Source organism: Elephantulus edwardii, unplaced genomic scaffold, assembly GCF_000299155.1.
Source record: "Elephantulus edwardii isolate Elephantulus edwardi_28Jun2011 unplaced genomic scaffold, EleEdw1.0 scaffold00205, whole genome shotgun sequence".
Lineage (NCBI taxonomy): Eukaryota > Metazoa > Chordata > Mammalia > Macroscelidea > Macroscelididae > Elephantulus > Elephantulus edwardii.
This window is the reverse complement of record NW_006399955.1, coordinates 3,263,645-3,270,413: the sequence shown is the minus strand read 5'-3', so window position 1 is coordinate 3,270,413 and position 6,769 is coordinate 3,263,645.

The following is a 6,769-nucleotide window of genomic DNA, read 5'->3' as shown; positions in this document are numbered from 1 at the left end:
AAAAAAAAAAAGAATAGAATGGAGAATCCAGAAAAAAAAAAAAAGAATATTTAAATTTAGCTTAAGAAAAAGAGAAATTGAAGGGAGAGGAACTATTTTGTACAGTTGGTTCCCTAAATGCCTCCAGAAACTCTATGAATAAATGTTGATAGTTGTAGAGGGGCTTCAGGACTTTTGTTCAGAGGGTCGCTATGACTTGTGCTCAAATTAAAGGCAACCAACAAAAACAATTGGTTACCAAAAAAGGCAAATATTGACATTATTATGTTTTATTAAAAGATAATATTACTTGGAATTATCTGTGAAGAATGTCTGAGAATGACAAAAAGAGAAGAAAATGAGAAGTTTGGTGAAACCTATCTCAATAACCAGGATGTAACAGTAACGCTGATTCCACCAGAAACTAAAACAAAAGAAAAGATTCAGCTCATTGTCATTGACTAAATTCTAACCTTTAATGGCCCCATGGGACAGAGGAGAACTTCTTCCTTATTTCACTGCCCTCAAACCATGAAATAGGCTGGTGAGTTCTAACCACTTACCATGCAGTTAATTGCTGAGTTACACTATACCACTGTATCACTAGGGTTCCTTCCCAAAGTAATAACAGTGGAAAGAAAGAAAAAATGTGTTCTTGAGGTAGAAAGTAGAGGATTAATGATTATTTGTAGGTACTGAAAGATGAATGTTGTTAGATGCAATCCAATTGATTATGACTGATAGCTACTCAACTGAAAACCAGACTAAAACCATATCCTATCCTCCACTCTTGGAAGGAGGAGTACCATCTACTTCCATAATAGCTTGCCTCCGGAAACCCTATGAACCTGGAGAGAGGATGAAAGGCACCCAAGGGTCGAGGATTCTCCTTCATTGGGTCGCTGTGAGTCGCCTGTGACTTGATGGCCCTTAACAACAACATCCTCCACTATCATTACAATCACCACATTGTTCAAGTCCATTGTTGCAATCTGTTGCATCAAGAAAACAAAAGTTTTCTTGTATTTCACTCTCTATCTTCCCAAGTGTGATGCTTTTCCCCCAAGAACTGGTGCATTGTAACAGTACTTAGAGTATGCAGAATAAATTTCATCATCCTTGTCTCTCAGGAGCAATATATTTGCACTTTTCAAAAATAGATTTGTTCTTTTAGAAGTCCTCAGTATATTCAATACTCTTTATCAGCACTGTAATTCAAAGGCATCAAATATTTTTTGATCTTACTTATTCATTGTCCAACTTCCAGATGAATAGGAAGCAAGTGAACATATAATGGCTTGGAGTAAGCACACCTTAGTCTTTAAACAAATATCCATTCTCTGCCAAGAGGTGCTTGGTAGAAAGTTTCCTCAATGCAACACACCTTTTGATTTTTTTGGCTGCTATCTTCAGTTAGGGACTTTTCCAAATTACTGAGGAGTAGTGATGTTAATTTGAGGACTAAGATTCATCTGATTCAGGCCATGGTCTTTCCAAATACTAGCTGTGCATTCAAGACCCAGAAAATGAATTAGGGTAACAGAAAAAAAAATTGGTACCTTTGAGCTGTGGTCTTGTGGAGGAGCACTGAACCTTCCATGGATGGCCAAGAAAATTGCTATATATGTCTTAGAGAGGGTTCACTCAGAGTGCTCTTTAGAGGCAAGAATGATGAGGCTGATCCTCACATACTTTGGACATGTTACTAAGAGGTGCTATGACCTGGAGAAGGACATAATGTTGTGAAGGTTGGAGGGTCGGCAAAGGAGAGGATAACCCTCAACCAGGTGAATTGACAAGGTGACTGCTGCAATGGGCTCTTATGCATCAGAAAGTGTGAGGTTGGCACAGGACAGACTGGTTTCAGATCTTTTGTTCATAGGGTCGATATGAGTTGTGCTCAACTCAAAGGCAATCAACAACAACAATGATAATGTATAATTCATAATGTCTTCAAGTCCAATTTTCCGAGATTGTTATTGTGTACATTCCAATTAGTAATGGGTGTTTGCAACCTTGTCTCCTCATTTTAATCTGCCACATAAGCAAATGAAGGCCTTTCATTAGTTGAGAGCTTTAATCCACTTACCATTATGGTAGACTCTACTTTGAGGAGGCAATTCTTCTGCAGTGACACATTGAGCAATTTCTCATCTAATAGACTCATCATATAGCACTACATAAAAAGTATTTTATGCTATTCATAAGGTTTTCACTGGACCAATATTTCAGAAGAAGATGCCTAGTACTACCAGTAGTTGTTGTTAAGTGTCATTGAGTCGTAAACAACTCATAGCGACCCTATCAATGGAAATCCTTGACACTTGTGTGACTTTCATCCTTTCTTCAGGTTCATAGGGTTTCTAGAGGCAAGCTGTTATGGAAGTGGGCGCTACTCCTGCTTCCAAGCTTATTTTAATCAGGGAGCTCCGCTAAACACTGTCTGCCATGGGCAACCATTAACACATTTGACACATTATTGTCACAATGTTCAGCTTCACAGCAACCACAAGTTATTTCTGTCCAGCAAGTGGACACACCAGGGCTATAGGACCTAAAAGAATGTTCACACAAAAACAATGAAAACAGACCTGAGGCCCATGGATTAAAAGGTCACCACCTTTTGCTTGTGAGCATCACTTTATTATTTTATTTTTTTAAATCATTTTTTAATTAATTTTAATGAAAATTTACAGAGATTTTGGATTTCCATTTCATTCATTGTTGTACTGTTCTCCCTGTCCTCTTCTCCCCCAACCCCAATACACTCTTCTCTTTGATAAGTAAAAGAAAAATTTTTCCATTGTTTTCTGATCCCTCCCTCCAGGACAACTCCACTATGCAGCCTTCGTTTTGGATTCCTGTCATGACAATAATACCTAATCACATATCCCCTTTAAACAGTTTTCTCCCTCATCTGATTCAATGCAGTATACATTATTTATCCTATCTTTCTCAGTCTCCCCCCAACACCAATGTCAGTCCAACTTTACAACAGTGGCATTATGGAGTATTTATCCCTTTGTGACTGAGATATTTCAGTCAGGTAGCATCACTTTCACTCCACCAGGGCAACTGATAGCCCTATCTATGTTGATGTTGTTGTTGAGTGCTGTTGAGTCATAGGTTGTTGCAGACCAAGGGTAAAGTATTTTTATAATTATTAATAATGAGACAATTAATAATTAAGAATGAGATAAGAGAGAGTAAAGACAGGGGGCCAGGAGTTCTGATGACTGAAGTTAGTTTGCCTTAATCTGAAAACACCAGTGAATTGTGTTGGCCATGGGTGATCCTACTGATATTTGAAATACCAGTGATATAGCTTCCAGAATCAGGGTAACATACAAGCCATCACAGTATGGTCATCTGACAGAAGACTAGAAAATGGTATTCCTTGTTTTTCTAGTTTTAGAGTTCAATAAAGTGATACAACAGAAGTAACTTGAGGAAATTACAGAAACAGTCAATTAAAGAAACAATTAGCTTCATTTTTAACTTAATTTAATTTGTATTATATTAAACATAATAAGTTATATACACTGTTTAATATCTAAAAGTTTATCTACACAAATACATTGCACAAATGCACTCACACTCACACTGAAACAACTCACTCATTGGTTTTGCATCTATCCTGACCAATGGTGATCCTACCTAGGTTTTACAGGTGTCCTTATTAATGGCAAGATATTGCCCATCCAGCCTTTTGGTGAGAAGTGCAATATTCTACGGTGTATATGCATAAGCTATAATTAGAATTAAAACTGAGTAAATCGAACTGAAATATTGATACAATGAAACAGTTTTAAATAGATATTAATGGTTCATTCTGTGGTTTATTGAAATTTGTCTTCTCCTTACAGCTTAAATACCATTCTGATCATTAATGTTGTTATTACGTGTTGCTATGTTGGAAGCAACTTGTAGTTGACCTTCATATATATTTCTAATAGGTAGTAAATCAAATAGGAGGAGATTGTCCATCTTTTTCCAGTGAAGCAGCTGTTGGATTCAAACGAAATACCTTTGGATTAGAAGCAAAACTATTTACTATTAACCCTCCAGAGTCATTGGTGTTGTTGTTGTGTTGTTGATTGCTTTTGAGTCGAGCACAACTCATAGCAACCCTATGAACAAAAGGCCTGAAGCTTTTCTATAATTATTGACATTTATCAAAGTTCATAGAGTGTCCGGAGGCACATTGTTTAGGAAGTGGATGCCACTTCTGCTTCCAAAGAGCCATTGGTGAGTAACATAAATTCTCATTTACAGCATATTTCTAAGTAATTTATATTTTGTATTGTTATAGTAATAATGGAAACGTGTGTTATAAACTTCACATTATTGTTATTATTTTATATAAGAAAAATTCAAAAGCTTCTCAAGTTTCCAAGGTAACATGAAAGGTACTGCTCAAACAGTATTCTCCAAACTATGTTGTTTTTGTTGCTATGTGCCATAAGGTTGTTTGCGACTCATGGTGACCCTATGTACTACAGCTTAGAATCTTGTTCTATCCTGAACCAATCTTAATATCTCTGACACACCTATCCTCATTGCCCCAGTCACTGAGTCAATCCATCTCATCAAGTCTTCTTTTCTTGCACTGTCCCTCCACTCTCCCAAGCATAATGTCACTCTACAAAGACTGGTACTTCTTTGCAACATGCCAAAAGTATAGGAGATGGAGATTCAATTTCCTTTCCTCCAAGGAACAGCTTGGTTATCCTCTCCAGAATGAAACAGTTTGTTTTCTTAGCAGTCTATGGTATATTCAATACTCTTATACAGCACCACAATTCAAGGATATCAATTCTCCTTCTATAATCCCAAGTCATTTTCCAGCTTTCTAATGCATAATATTCAATATGAAGACAGATGCACAAGCTGAGTTTAGAAGAGGCCATGGCACTAGAGATATTATAGCTAATGGTAGATAGATCTTGGCTGAAGGCAGAGAGTACCAGAGGAAAATCTATCTGTGTTTCATTAACTATGCAAAGGCATTTCTTGTGTGGATCATAATCCCAGAGCACTTGATTGTGCGTATATAAAACCTATAGTTGAACCAAGGAGCAGTCATCAGAGCAGAGCAAGGACATACTGCATGGTTCAAAATCAGGAAGGGTGTCGGACAGATGTGTCCTATCACCATACCTTTTCAATATATATGCAGAACAGATAATTTAGAAGATTGGGCTCTATTAGAAGGAGTGTGGCATCAGGATTGGCAGAAGACTCATCAATAACCTGTGTTATTCAGATGACACAAAGGTGCTTGCTGAAACTGAGGAAGACCTGATGCACTTGCTGCTACAGAAGGTCAAAGACTGCATCCATCAATATATATGGAAGCTCAACATCAAGAAAATTAATATTCTCACCACTAGGCCAATTGGCAGCATCATTCTAGAAGGTGAAGAGATTGAGATTCTTATGAGCTTGGCTCGACAATCAACACTCTTGGCACCAACGGTCAGAAAATCAAAAGACAAATTGCATTTGGAAAATCTGCTCTCAGGGACATCTCCAGAGTACTTAAGAGCAAAGTTGTCAGTCTGGAGACTAATGTGTGCCTAATTCAGGCCATGGTCTTCACAAATACAGGTTATGCATCAGAAAGCTGGACAATAATTAGGGATGAATTACTCCAAACTATATCTGCCTGGAATAGACCACATATTTTAATTATTATTATGTTCTGAATAAATGCCTTAAGATGAAGTAATAGATCAAGTCTGAGAGTTAATGTGTTAAAACAGAAATGCATTTAGAATAAAAAGAAAAAGAATAAGACAATGCCCTTAGAAAAAAATGAAATAAATGAACACTTGTAAACAAAGAGGGGAAAATGAAAAAAAAATCCATATTTGTTCAACACTCCTCATTTATAACTAGTTAATTAACATTCTGCTTTCATGACAACAGGAAGCAATCAACTATCTAAGATAAACCAGGAAAGAAAAGAGGACGAGGAAAAGGAAAACTCGTAGGCCCGTGAGAGGGGGTGAGGCCTAACAGGTTTATATACTAGGACTGGATGAGGTGCCACGCCAAACCTTTGTTGAGCACAGGGAAGGTGACTAGTATGAAAAAATCAAGGGTAACTGAGGTGTGAGGACGAGATAAAGCTTCTTGGATTTAATGAAGCTTTCAGATATGTCTTCTATATATCCCTCTTTGCTACCTCTTCAACTTCTGTTAGACCCACCTGCTAGGATCTTATCTAACACCAGGCTCTGGACCCTCCACCTCCAAGGCTCATCTCTAAGCCAGTCGTGGTAAGGAACGGATCCCACTCTCAAAGTGGCCAGAGGGCAGTGAATGGTAGAAGGGGAAGCTAGAGATATAGCAGTAGGACTTTCTCTTACATAATGCTAATTTTCACGTAATGAGCTGTCTTTGGGACCAAATCATGTAGATAAGTGAAGTGTAGCTGCAGAATACCTCCATAAAGAAAAGAGAGCTTCATAAGAAAGGGAAGGATCATTAGTGTTAAATGTGACTGAGATGACAAATAAGATAAACTTTAAAAGGGTCTATGAGCTTTAAACTGAGAAGTTCCTAATTTGGAAAGATATTAAAATGTGCTCCAAATAAGGTACAAAATGTGTTCTGAATAATAATAGAATGCTTAAATTTAACACTGTTTTCTATTTGAGAGACCAGGATTTTTGTCAAGTAGCCAATCTTTAATTATACACAAAAAGGGTACTTGAAAAATGATTGTTCACATGTCCAAGAGCAAGAACAACAACACTCTTATTCAGAAAAGAATTAAAATGCT